Source organism: Sinocyclocheilus anshuiensis, unplaced genomic scaffold (genome assembly GCF_001515605.1).
Source record: "Sinocyclocheilus anshuiensis isolate Anshui unplaced genomic scaffold, SAMN03320099.WGS_v1.1 scaffold868, whole genome shotgun sequence".
Classification (NCBI taxonomy): domain Eukaryota; kingdom Metazoa; phylum Chordata; class Actinopteri; order Cypriniformes; family Cyprinidae; genus Sinocyclocheilus; species Sinocyclocheilus anshuiensis.
In genome coordinates this window covers 1,283,378-1,296,940 of record NW_015552624.1, presented here as the reverse complement: position 1 = coordinate 1,296,940, position 13,563 = coordinate 1,283,378, and the positions used below count along the sequence as shown (strand labels likewise).

Here is a 13,563-nt window from a genome sequence, read left to right as displayed (position 1 = left end):
CGATGCCTTGAAAGTGGACAAAACCGGCTTTTTTGACAAAACGTGTTTAGGGTTCAGATTGCGCTATATGTGGAGAATTTTTTTTTTAAAGTGGCATTTATCGGTTTTTGCAAATGAACTCTTCATATACAGTATACACACATGTATAGCTGCTGAAATAAAATGTTAATGTAATGAGGTTATCAGAATGGGTCAAACTGATGTGTTTGTCCTCTGGCTCTCAGCGGGGTTAGTGATCACGACTCCTCAGGGGGCACTGGTCACTCCTGCCTCCTCTCAGTCTTTTGTTTCTGGACCGCCCACAACAACCATGATTGTGTCCGCTTTGCACCCAACAAACACAGGTAAAGATTTTTACTCTATCTTGTACACACAGGTACAAGACCATTCAAGAGTTTGTAAGATAAGGTTTTTGAAAGAAGTCTCTTCTGCTCACCAATTCTGCATTTATTTGATCAAAAATACAGTAAAAAGAGTAAAAATGTTTGTTACACGTTGTTTTCTATGTGAATATATTTTAAAATGTAATTTATTCCTGTGATCAAAGCTGAATTTTCAGCATCATTACTCCAGTCCTCAGTGTCACATGATCCTTCAGAAATCATTCTAATATGCTGATTTGCTGCTCAAGAAATATTTATTATTATTGTCAATGTTGAAAACAGTTGTGCTGCTTCATATTTTTGTGGAAACCTTGATACATTTTTCATGATTTCTTTGATGAATAGAAAGTTAAAAAACAGCATTTATTTGACATAGAAATCTTTTGTAACGTTATAACGTCTTTACTGTGCTTTTTGATCAATTTATTGTGTCCTTGCTGAATAAAAGTGTAACATCCACTACAGCCAAAAAACATGCTTTGTTACAAGTTCACAGTTTTCTTGCACACAATTATACACAGTAAATAGAAACAGTTATATTAGCATTTCATAGTCACAAATGATTCATGATGTTCTTAATCATTATATTTAGAACATGTGCTTGATTGAGCATTTTCTTCTTATTTAATAACAGATAATATGCCACACATTGCATGATACTGATTATTCTCCTAATTGTTTTCATGTCACTTTTACTGTTTAAAGCACCAGACACTCACACATATGTTTGCTTATTCAGTCAGTCTGACAGCCAAATAAGCTGTAGGAAGTGAAAGTGAGAGTGACTGTGGGAGGTAGTGAGAAGGGATGGATGATGGATGGATAGAGAGAGGGACAGCGAGCTCTATATGTTGAGTATGTTCTGCTCTTTTCTGTCAGAGGCTGTCCGGCCCCCTTCCCTCTATCTCCGCAGCCACTGTAAGTATAATAGCACATGTACATCTCTACCAGAAACCTGCGGTCAATCACACTCACATCACTAAAGCACTTATGCAGTCAAATAACACTTTATTCACTACACAGATTAGAAATTTGGTGTCTGTTGACTTGAAATAGCAGTAACACAACCTGCCAGCCACCACTTTTTGCTTTGATTAGATTTTGGATATTTTTGTAAATTCAAATTTCAAACGACATTATTTCATGTAATAGACTCATTTGACTTTATAATTGGGTCAGACATATAAGATTATTGGTTTGGGAAACCACAATGGTTTGCCGAGGTAGATCTTTAAATGTGCTGTATGTATTTATTTATTTATTGACTGTACTAAAGCATAAAAATATCTTAATATGTTTGCATATATTTAGGAAACACGTCAAGATCACATACTATTTTCTTTGAAAAACAATGCTACAGCCAGTTATTCAATGTTGAAGTGTGTGTTCCCTGTTGGAATGACTGGTTTTGTTTTGGTCTGTGTGATTTGGCCCATTGCCAACTTAAAGGGGTCATATGATGCGATTTCAATTTTTCCTGTCTCTTTGGAGTGTTACAAGCTCTTGGTGCATAAAGAAGATCTGTAAAGTTGCAAAGACTAAAGTCTCAAACCGTGCTGGTCGCTGAGGAAATACATCAACTTCGCGCTGTGGATCACCGGATCAGCTTTCACCGTGGACAAGCGGAGTCCAGCCCGGGGCCCTCACATGTGGTTGCCGCAAGCCTTCATCAAATCCGCCGGTCGCACCGTTCTCAAGCTCACCGGCCTCCTCTCACTCTAGCCCACCGGCCGTTCCTTACTCTAGCCGCCGCCGCACACAAAATAATGTTCTTTTTAGCAACATCATATGACCCCTTTAACTAATAGTATTTCCACACCCCGGGTTGCCAGTTGGACGGAAAACACAGCGTATCGCAGCCATGGAAGCCAGCAAACGTACTGGATCAGAAATCACAGATTCTACCCGTCCTAAAAAACCTTGGCATCCATCTAAAAATCTCTATAATCAGAGGCATGTTAAAACATGGGTAAATCAACTCATCAATTTACAATGTGAGGCTCGTCGCCATTTATTGTCAGTTGCTCTCATTCCTGTTGCGTGTCCTCAATCTGGCAACCTGCGTGAGTCTGAGTAGGAAGGGGCGGGGGAAACGAGTCGCTCCAATATGTTGAATTTGGACTGCAGTGCCCATTTCAACCACTAGCTGCCAATATTACATACAGCACCTTTAAAATTGGGACATTACAATATTACAAATGCATGATTAGGTCTTAGTGCACATTTATGTTCATTTTATTGAAATTCATGTGAAATGTTTACTAAATAATTGAGTTAATATCAGTGTGAAGGATTTAATGTCAGATTTTTAAATTTCAGACATTTCTTTGAAAATAACAGTAAAGACCTTCACTGTCACAAGTTTAAAACTCATTGCCTTTATCCTCAATGCAGAATTGCAGGAAGAAATTATACAGATTATGTTTTATAATCAATATTACATTTTTTTTCCCCCACTGACATGAACAGACAAGAAAGAGGACGGCAGTATTCCACCCGCCGTAGTCATGCCATTCCCCTCAAAGCGGGGCAGAAAGAAGAAGTCCATGATGCCAAGGGCAGGTCCCGTTTCAGCCCACGCACTTGCCACAGGAAGTGATGCGCTGATTCTTGCACACTTGGCCGCTGGGGGACAGGTGAGAAATCATAAATTGACCTTCATCAAAACAAGTTATTGTTTATATTACACCACCCTGCATCAGATTTGCTAAATGAAATCCAGTACTTGTTTCTTAATCATTTTGGGGTGCTGATTCCAAAATCAGTGCCTGTTTTGCGCGAGCACGTCACATTTTCTCTCAAAATATGATGCATTTCGTAGCATTTTAGCTATTGGAAACCATTTGTAAGGTGAAGAAGTCTTGTATTATCCCTTAATCAGCAGAAAAACTGCCACACAGACATGATTTCCGTCTTCCTCTGAGCCAGGTTACTTTTTTATGGTTTAAAGTCAGCCCATTTTCACATGTATGAATAATTCTGAAGACATTATTTTATGCCTAACCCTGTTTTCAAGGTTAGAATTATGGCCAGTGACAGAAAAAAATGAAAACATGACCTGGATGTGTTCTGTGGGTGTTTTACTACATCCAAACTGCAGATATTCAGCGCTCAATGCTAAGGATTTTTTCTATTGGCTCAGTCGAGCCAGTGCTTCACATTTTTACTTGCCCTGCCACAAAAAATAAAATAGTAGTTGTTATCTTTGATTCTAATAAATAAGCTTATATGATATCAAAATTTTAAGTTCAATTTAACTATTCTCGTTTCCAGTTTCAATACCACAGCAAAAATGACTAGCCTAACAAATATGAAGTTCAAACATTATTAAAGACAAGCGAACATTCAGTAAATAGGAACAGATGAACAAATTACAAGCAATAGCACTAATAAATAAACAGAACAAAGATAAAAATTAAACTCACTGACAGCAGTTGGTAAATTAGGCGTGGTAAATTTAAGAGTCCGTGCATGGATCCAACATAATGATAAACATGCGATTTCTTTCTCAACTCTTCACTTAAAGACATAATTCAACTGAATGTAGTTGTCTTTTGTGTCATCTTGCACTTGAATGCTTTAAAATTGCTTGATTGTTTAAATTGGCAAGGCTTAAAAACGTGCAAATGATAAATCGTTGTGACAAATTTATCAACTGTCCCGAACGTTGTTCACGCTGGCACCGACCCAACGGACAGTCCTCATTGTCAAGCTCTGATATTACAGAATTTGTGAAATTTTTTTTTTAAAAGCTATTATATAATATTTATTCATACACTTGTGTTTATGTAATGGTCATTGACATTAAATGGAGTATTTGTGCATATTTTTCCACTCCTTTGCAGATTGTACGTAAAATGATACATTTTGAATACTTCTGTTTGTCATTAAATTACAGAACTTTTGACATTTGCCTACTTTTGAAGTGAATTAGAGCTGATACATATACGTGTATTTGAAAATATTCATTTTTATTTTGTTAAAAAAATGATTGAACATATTAATTAATATGTTTGAACTCGGCATCATCGTATTAGATAATATTAGGACTTTATTGGTAATCAGCAGATTTTTTAAAGGTATAGTTCTGTGTTATTGTCCAAACCAGCCTTCACTGAGTCAATTTAGAAAAGGGGTACAATTCTTAAAGAACTTAAATTAGTGAGAAATAGACGGAATTGAGAAACTTTATTATTTTAGCTTTATTATTTATTAATAAGATACTCAAAACGTGCTTCTCTACATTGTTCTAAAGGTGTTGACTGATGCATAAGTAAAAATTGACCTGCATTTTTTTTCTCTTACAGCATAACACAAGTGACCCATACGACCTTTCCAATGATGAGGATGATCATCAAGGCAAAGATGGGAACAAGTCCTACAGGTGCCTATTATTGCTTAAGAATTTAAACAGAATTATTGAAATAAATAGCCATTTTCTTTCATATTTGCTATTTTCTTAAGTTTTGGTTATTTAATGGTTTTAATTTAACACTTGATCATGAGACTTGATTAATTTTAGTGTGTATTAAGCACTGAAACAAACACACTGACCCTATTTGAAAGTGTATTAGTGCTTTTATTTGAACTTTTAAATCTAATCGCATGACATTTCTGCCACCTTACCAAAATATTGCTTTATTTTCCCTCAGCTTGTAAGGTAGCATCTATAAAGATGATAAATGTGATGCAAATGGAATTCATGAGCTACATTGTGATACATTTTTCAGTATATGTTCTCAAAAGTGTCAAGGCCATTTTAGTGTTTTTAAAATGATAATTTGGGGAGTATTTCGAATGCAAACGCACATGCTGATTTTTCTCTGTAGGTGCCGGATGTGTGCAGTGACGTTTTTCAACAAATCAGACATGCAGATGCATGCCAAGTCACACACGGAGGCGAAGCCACACAAGTGTCCTCACTGCTCCAAATCCTTCGCCAACTCCAGCTATCTGGCGCAGCACATCCGCATCCACAGCGGCGCCAAACCCTACACCTGTTCCTACTGCCAGAAAACCTTCAGACAGCTCAGCCACCTACAGCAGCATACACGGTACATATGTGTGTGTGTGACTTACTAAAGGATGCACTACTACACCTGCTACAGGAAGGAGACAGATCTTGCCAGGGATTTGTGTAGTTGGCCTAGTTGTGCTTTCGGTTAGAATAAGCATGTCTATCTTTCACTTTTTGCATTCTCTCTTTCTCTTGATACCTCCCTGTCTTTCCCACCCTGATGCGGTGACGTTTGCGCTTATACACACTTCTAGTGATAAACTGGACAATATATTCCCTGCTGATAGAAGCAGGTGTTTTTTTTTCACATGCTTATCTCATTGCTGATCTGTTTGTCTTATTTCACACCACAATGTCTAAATGTCTTTTGTTTAATTTAATTATTTTGGTGCCCTTTAGGTTTGTCAATGTCCTGTCGGCATTTCTGTTGCCACCATATTTTTGCAAAGCATTTATTTAATGTTAAATCTGATTTCTCTTGTGGACTGCGTAAAATATTGTTTTTCCAATGACTCAATCTACATTTTACTCTTAAATCCCAAGATCAATCTTTTACTCTATGCATGTGCTTAGTGTGGGCAGCTGTGTTGATTTTGAATAGATAAAAGTTTTTCTTTTAAAATATTGCTACTTTTCTACATAAATTTTTTTTATTTATACATATAAATATGTTTTATAGACACATGCAAAGCTTTTCTATACTCTTTTATGGGCGTTTTCAGGAGTTTACAATTTTACAGTAATTTTGCACGTAGTTATAATAACAGTTTTACACAAGAACATTTTATTTAACTTCAGTTGATATGCATAAATAGCTATTGAAATGCATAATGTATAAAATCATATATAACATCATAGATCATATTTATTTATATATCATATTAGGGGTGGGCATTATGACCAAAATCTTATATCACGATATGAGTCATTTTATTTCACGTTAACGATAAATATATCACAATATAGCCTAGTTATTTTTGCTTTAAATAAGGTCTTTATGATATCCAAATTTTTGATACCATAGAAATTTCATAATTCTTGTCACCAGTGTCAATATCACAAAAAAATAATACTAGTTTAAAAAAAAAAAAAAACTCGCGCTCATGGAAGACAAGTAAACAGTCAGCATTTAAATAAGAATAAGAAATTAATTACAGCCAATAGGACAAAAGACTACAGTAGAACAAATAAATAAGAAATGCTACATACATTGTATAAAGTAATCAAATGTATAAAAACACTGCATATTCTTAACTGTGTAAATTAAATATATATTTCTTCTTATTAAACTTACAAATTGATTTAGTCAAGAGCAGTGAGAGATCTTATCGTTTTTGTTGTTTGATTAACATGAATGGCAGTCAGCAAGAAAATTAGGAATATTATTATCAGGAATATTATCAAATCACAAAATCCTACTGACCTTAATGTATATCGATCACTCCTCTCTTCATTCTCTGCTAATGTCTCCACTGCTAAAAGGACATACTATCACAACAAAATTAACAATTCACCTAATGCGTTCTGCAAGTGAACGACGCATTATTGTGCCATCTCAAAGAGCACAAAATCACTTTCACAGACTTTTTCATTAACTATTCCCTCCTGGTGGAATGACCTGCTCAACTCAATCCGAGCAGCTGAGTCCTTAACCATCTTCAAGAATAGACTAAAAATACATCTCTTCCATCTTTATTTGACCCTCTAACTCTAGCACTCTCTATTCTAATTCTGTTCTTTAAAAAAAAAAACTTGTCCCTTTTAGACTTGCACGCTATTCATTTACTGCTTGTTTTCTTAAAAAAAAAAAAAATAGCGCGCGCGGGATATATATATATATATATATATATATATATATATATATATATATATATATATATAAAATCCTTGCTACGTGTACTGCATTAGGCTAACCGAGACATGTCATTTGCACTTACATATTGTTGCTCTTTTGTTCGTTTTGATTGCTTCTATTGTCCTCATTTGTAAGTTGCTTTGGATAAAAGCATCTGCTAAATGACTAAATGTAAATGTGTTAGACTGCTGTCACTTTAAGAGCTGCCCAGATCCAATATACCGTTACACGTGTGTTTTCTTTCTCAGCTGTTTGCTTTCACTTAAGACATAAATTACTGTGTTTATCAGGATATTTGCAAAGACGGGCATTTTGACACATACAAGAGTGTATTTAACCATTCAAGGCCTATGAAGCGGCAAAAATAACTCAATACTTTAATAAGTTCAATACTCCCGCGCTCTGAGCGCCGTCTTCACGTGCTCTTCCTCTCAGACAGCGCTCAAGAACAGTCTCTCAATCAGCACGCACATATAGCGAAATGAGTTCTCTTTTGCTGCTGATTGAGTTTCAACAGCTTAAAATCACTTGGTTTTTAAACCACAATGCTTAAAAATGCATGCAAACAAAAAGTTTTCGTGACCACGTAGCAAAGCAACGTCACGTGAGCGTGTAACCGCGATAGAGACGATAGTCCAAAATCTCTACCGGTTGACAAATTTCTACCGGTTTAATCGTGTCTACCGGTATATCGCCCACCCCTATATCATATATATATTTATATAAAACATAAAAACTATATATGCACATTTATGTGTGTGTTTATACAGTGGGGGAAATATTTATTTGATTCCCTGTTGATTTTGTAAGTTTGCCCACTTACAAAGAAATGAAGGGTCTGTAATTTTTATGGTAGGTTTATTTTAACGTATAGAGACAGAATACCAACCAAAAAATAAAGAAAAAACACATTATATAAGGTTAGAAATTGATTTGCATTTCAGTGAGTGAAATAAGTAAACGGATCCCCTACCGTTTTTTGTAGTTGGTCACCAGGTTTGTACACATCTCAGGAGGGATTTTGATCCACAAGCTTCTTGCTGATGGTCTTGTAGCCCATTCAAGCCTTGTGCAGATCTACAATCTTGTCTCTGACATCCTTTGACAGCTCTTTGGTCTTGCCCATGGTGGTGGGAGAGGTTGGAATGGAAGATACAGATTGTCTTATACACCTAACGAGCTGACATTAGGAGTAACTTCTTAAAGTGGCAGGACTAATCTGTGTTCCACGTGGGCACGTAACCAATCTGTGGGAGCCAGAATTCTTGCTGGTTGGTAGGGGATCAAATACTTATTTCACTCACTGAAATGCAAATCAATTTCTAACCTTTATATAATGTGTTTTTTCTGGATTTTTTGGTTGATATTCTGTTTGTGTCAATACCCGCCCCTATTTCTTGTTTAGCTACTTGACATCATGTAATGTAATATTCTGGGTTATTTTTAAACTACAGTTTATGAACTACTTCTGTGATGATATTAATTAACACAGACTATAATTTTGAATCGTGCCTTAGTTTGTATAAACTAACAGGAACCATATTTACAGTAAATACACTTTAATGGAAGCCTAGCAGGCTGGAAGGCTTAAAAGCATGTCATTTTGTCTCCATTTGCTTCTGTATTATCTGTGTTTCCTCTCTACATTATCTGGCTTGTGTCATGTCCTCTTCCTCTGCTTTCCATCTCATTTTTATGCTATTGGACAAGAATGAGTCTTTAATTGAATTCCGTCTCACTCTGTTTATCTTCATCATGTCTGGTTTAAAGGCTCTGGGATAGTTTGATGTAACCCGATAGTTAGGGAGGGGAAAGGAAGCTGGTGAGAGAGAGAGAATGAGAGAGAGAGAGGATAATATGAAGTGCCTTGTGTTTCTGTGTGCTGCGTTTCGTAACTCAGACACCACAAAGAGCACCGTCACATTGCTAAAAGCATGAAACATATAACATGTTTTCTGATACAGTCATGATTTGATCCAAGTAGGACTCGTTTAATGATTCATTGGTAAATCTCTCTCTGTTTTTTTCTCTCTCTTTTCATCCCCTTCCCTTCATCCCTTGTTAGAAACCACACAGAGGGCAAACCGCACAAGTGTCCTCACTGCTCCAAATCGTTTGCCAACACCAGCTACCTGTCCCAGCACATCCGCATCCACAGCGGCGCCAAACCCTACTCCTGCTCCTACTGCCAGAAAACCTTCAGGCAGCTCAGTCACTTACAGCAGCATAACAGGTAACAGACAGGGCCAGATAGAATCAGTAACGAAGCATATACAGCAGCAGTCCCACTCTTCTCCTTGCATCCTTTTCCCTCTTTGCTTCATCTTCCTTCTTTCGTCATCTGTCATGCTGTATTTGGGAGGATTGTGTAGGCTTCCTGGAAACATATTTTAGACCCTGCAGAATGTATTCTCTGGTGATTTTGAAATTTAGATCAAGCATTCTAATGAAAAGCTTCTGTTTTGTTTTGAAGGATTCATACTGGTGATCGGCCATACAAGTGTTCCCATCCCGGCTGTGAGAAAGCTTTTACCCAACTATCCAACCTCCAGGTAACCATCTTCAGCTGATTTCACACATTTCAGCTTTCTACAGAAGTGATTGAAACTCTGTGGTTCAAGAAAATTGCATCTGAGTTTGTTTTTAGTAAAATACTGTAACAAAATTAATTTTCATGACCTTTGGTTTCATTGCAGACTGAACACTGTACTAAAATACACTTTTTAAAAAAAAAGTACTATTCAAGATGGCCATATGCAAATGCAAGTCCAGTCCACTTCAGTCTGGAAATTAATGACTCTTTGGTTAATTTTAGTGAATCAAAAAAACGTATGAATCGGTCGAAGCAGTCACTGAATTTATTGAACTGATTTACTGAACTGTACATTAAATATCATGGGGCTTGTGAGACTTAAATTAGAGTAGTAACTGGATGTTCATATGATAGTGTCTAAATAAATTGTTGATTAGTATTTTCTTTAAATTAATTAATAAAAACTGTACCAATTATTATATTTAGTATTTTTATTTCATATATACACTATTCAAAAGTTCAAAAGTTTGGGGTCAGTAAGATTTGTTAATGTTTTTGAAAGAAGTCTCTTGTGCTCACCAAGGCTGCATTTATTTGATAAAAAAACTGTAATATTGCGAAATATTACTAAAATTTAAAACTGTTCTATTTTAATGTATTGTATGTCATTTATTCCTGTGATCAAAGCTGAATTTTCAGCATCATTACTCCAGGCTTCAGTGTCACATGATCCTTCAGAAATCATTCTAATATGCTCATGCTGATTTGCTGAAAACAGTTGTGCTGTTTAATAATTTTGTGGAAACTGATATATTTTTCAAGATTCTTAGATGAATAGAAAGTTCAAAAGAGCAGCATTTATTTAAAATAGAAATCTTTTGTAACATTTTAAATGTATTTGCTGTCACTTTTGGTCAATTTAATGCGTCCTTGTTGAATAAAAGCATTATTTTCTTTCAAAGAAAAAAAAACGTTGAAAAACTGAACGAAACAAAAAAAGCTGAAAAGAAAAAAGACCCCAAACTTTTGAACGGTTGTGAACAAATATTAGACTGCATTGATGCCATTAAAAAGTCTGTAAACATACATTTTGCAAAAATGTAAAATCTTAAGGCACTAATTGCATTACAGTCCTTATGATTCCCATCCAAAACTGACACTTTGTTGTAATTGCATAAATCATAGTCAAATAAACTTTTGTAAGTGTTATTTATTAATTCGGACCAGTATACATATTTTAGAAATGTGTAGCTGTAACTGTCTCCATAAACCTGCTTGTCAATTTCATGTTAACGTTACCATCAGGGCCGCCCTCATGACATTTATTTGTTTTTGTTTTTCAGTCTCATCGAAGACAGCACAACAAGGACAAGCCATACAAATGTCACAATTGTAACCGCGGCTACACAGATGCAACCAGCTTGGAGGTTCACTTGTCGACACATACGGTGAAACACGCCAAACTCTTCTCCTGTGGCCTCTGCAACCGCGCCTACACATCTGTAAGATCCCACCCACGATACCTCAATCCTGGATCCTCTGTCTTGTCATTGTTCGGTTTTATTCACCTAAAATGATAGATATGGGTTTATTTGGGATGTCAGTAGTTTTAGATATTACTTTTTTAGGGTTACTTGATAATTACGATACTTAATCACAATTATTTTGTGAATAAAATATAATCATGATTCTTAATCATTTCATCAGAATTATTGCAGGCGATTTTGCTTAAAGGGGTCATATGATGTTGCTAAAAAGAACATTATTTTGTGTATTTGGTGTAATGAAATGTGTTTATGCGGAGTCTTAACTTTTATAAAGAATATCTCTATGGGTTTGAGACTTTAGTCTTTGCAACTTCAGGGATCTTATCTATTCACGAACAGCTTGTAACACTCCAAAGAGAAAGGAAAACTTGAAATCGCATCATATGACCCCTTTAAAAAAATTGAGAGAAATCGCGATTAAAATACGATTCATCAGGCAGCCCTACTTCTGACACATTTTTCTGTTTGTGCTACTTTTCTAGGAGACGTACCTGATGAAACACATGAGAAAACACAACCCAGACCCTCTGACTGTAGCAGCTGCAGTGGCTGCCCAGCAGGGCCACAATCCGGCTCAGGCCTCAGGCGGGGGAAGCGGCAGGGGTCGCGGGCGAGGCAGGGGTGGCGGAGCTGCAGCAGCACAAGCGCAGAACCAGCCCAACCCCGCCCTGCCAACCAGTTACTCTGTTACGGAGGGAATACCCTGCCCTTTCGACCTGCATCAGTACAAGACCGTGTCAGCTGGAGAGATCCAGTACAAACCGGTCACCGTGGCCGACCTGACAGCCCACAAAGACCTCTGCCTCACCGTCTCCACCTCTGCCATCCAGGTGGAGCACATGAACTCGTAGAGGAGCTTGAGGAGAATGAGAGCGAGGAGGTGGGGTTAGGAGAAACGGACCATGAATTGGGAAGGAAATAAAACACTGCCTTGGGACAGAGGAGGATTTCCAAATACAAACTGGCAGGAGGGGAGGGCAGGTTTGCAAATTAAGGAGAAAAGGAGAGATGAAGGAGGAGCGCATGAACTCTTATGAGTTGAGTTGTCTGTAGACTTACTCTGCAGTGTCACAAAAAAGGCCTTAAACTGTCATAGTGGCCATTTTCAGTTAGCAGCTATTGATATATACAATTCCCAGCCCCAGTTCTGTCCCTTTTGCGGAAGTTAAAATCCCATTCATGTTCTTCATAGGGGAATTGATTTTTGATAAATACTTACAAACCATTGAAGACAGAGCAACTGTGAGCTATGAGGTTGTTTAAGGGTTAGTTCAACCAAAAATGAAAATTGGCCCATAAATTACTAGCCGTCAAGGCATCCTAGTTGTATATGACTTTCTTCTTTCAGATGAATCCAGTCCAAGCTGTTTAATGCCACTCAGCGGGTGTTGCAGTGCATCAGTCCAAAAAAAGTGAAATAAAAAGTGCCCATCCATAAAAAAAGTGTCTCACACGGCTGCGGGGGGTGAACAAAGTCCTCCTGTGGCGAATCGATGCGTTTTTGTAAGAAAAATAACCATATTTAAAACGTAATAATCAATTGAATCTAGCTTGCGCTCACTGTTGTAAACGGAAGCAGCTCCGGGAGGATGAAGTAAGATGTCGGCGTTTTAAGAAATCCCTATGGAAAAAATAAGTGGGAAAAATTGAAAAAGTGGGCTACATAGCAAAAAACATGGTTTAAAAAAAACTAATATGTAAACTTGTCAGTCTGAAATGGCAATCTGTGAACTTCCCTCAGAATTTCAAACAGTGTCATAAACGACTGCTTACCATTTCAGACTGACAGAGAAAATAATTATTTTACATTAGTGATAATTTTTTTTTCTCCATGGCACATTTCTCCATCACTACTAAGAGGAACAAAAACAAAGGTTAATTTTGTTGCAGGGATTGTGCAAGATTGACTGAAAAGGACACTAGCTTTATTAATGGGTGATTAAGGTTACTAATGCCAGCTAGCAAAGACTAGCACATGCTTATATCAAGCTTTGAAAACCTGCAAGTTGACTTTTTTTCTAATTGATAAATGTTACAAATGCTGGTAAACTAGAAAATATGATCAAACTCCACCAAATGAATTGTACTGAACTGCAACTATTTACATTACAAAGTATTTAACAGAAAGATACACACATCTGCAGCATTTGAGCAGGTTTATAGTAATAGTTCACCCAAATCAAGTTAAATTATTGATGTTCTTCCAAATCTGTTTGACTTTGTAAGCT

The 13,563-nt window shown here is 36.7% G+C and overlaps 1 pseudogene; it reads left to right on the top strand.

Moving 5' to 3' along the window:
* Positions 1-12,689, top strand: part of LOC107666337 (zinc finger protein 384-like) — an 18,794-nt pseudogene extending 6,105 nt beyond the window's left edge.
* Positions 12,690-13,563: the final 874 nt, after the last annotated feature.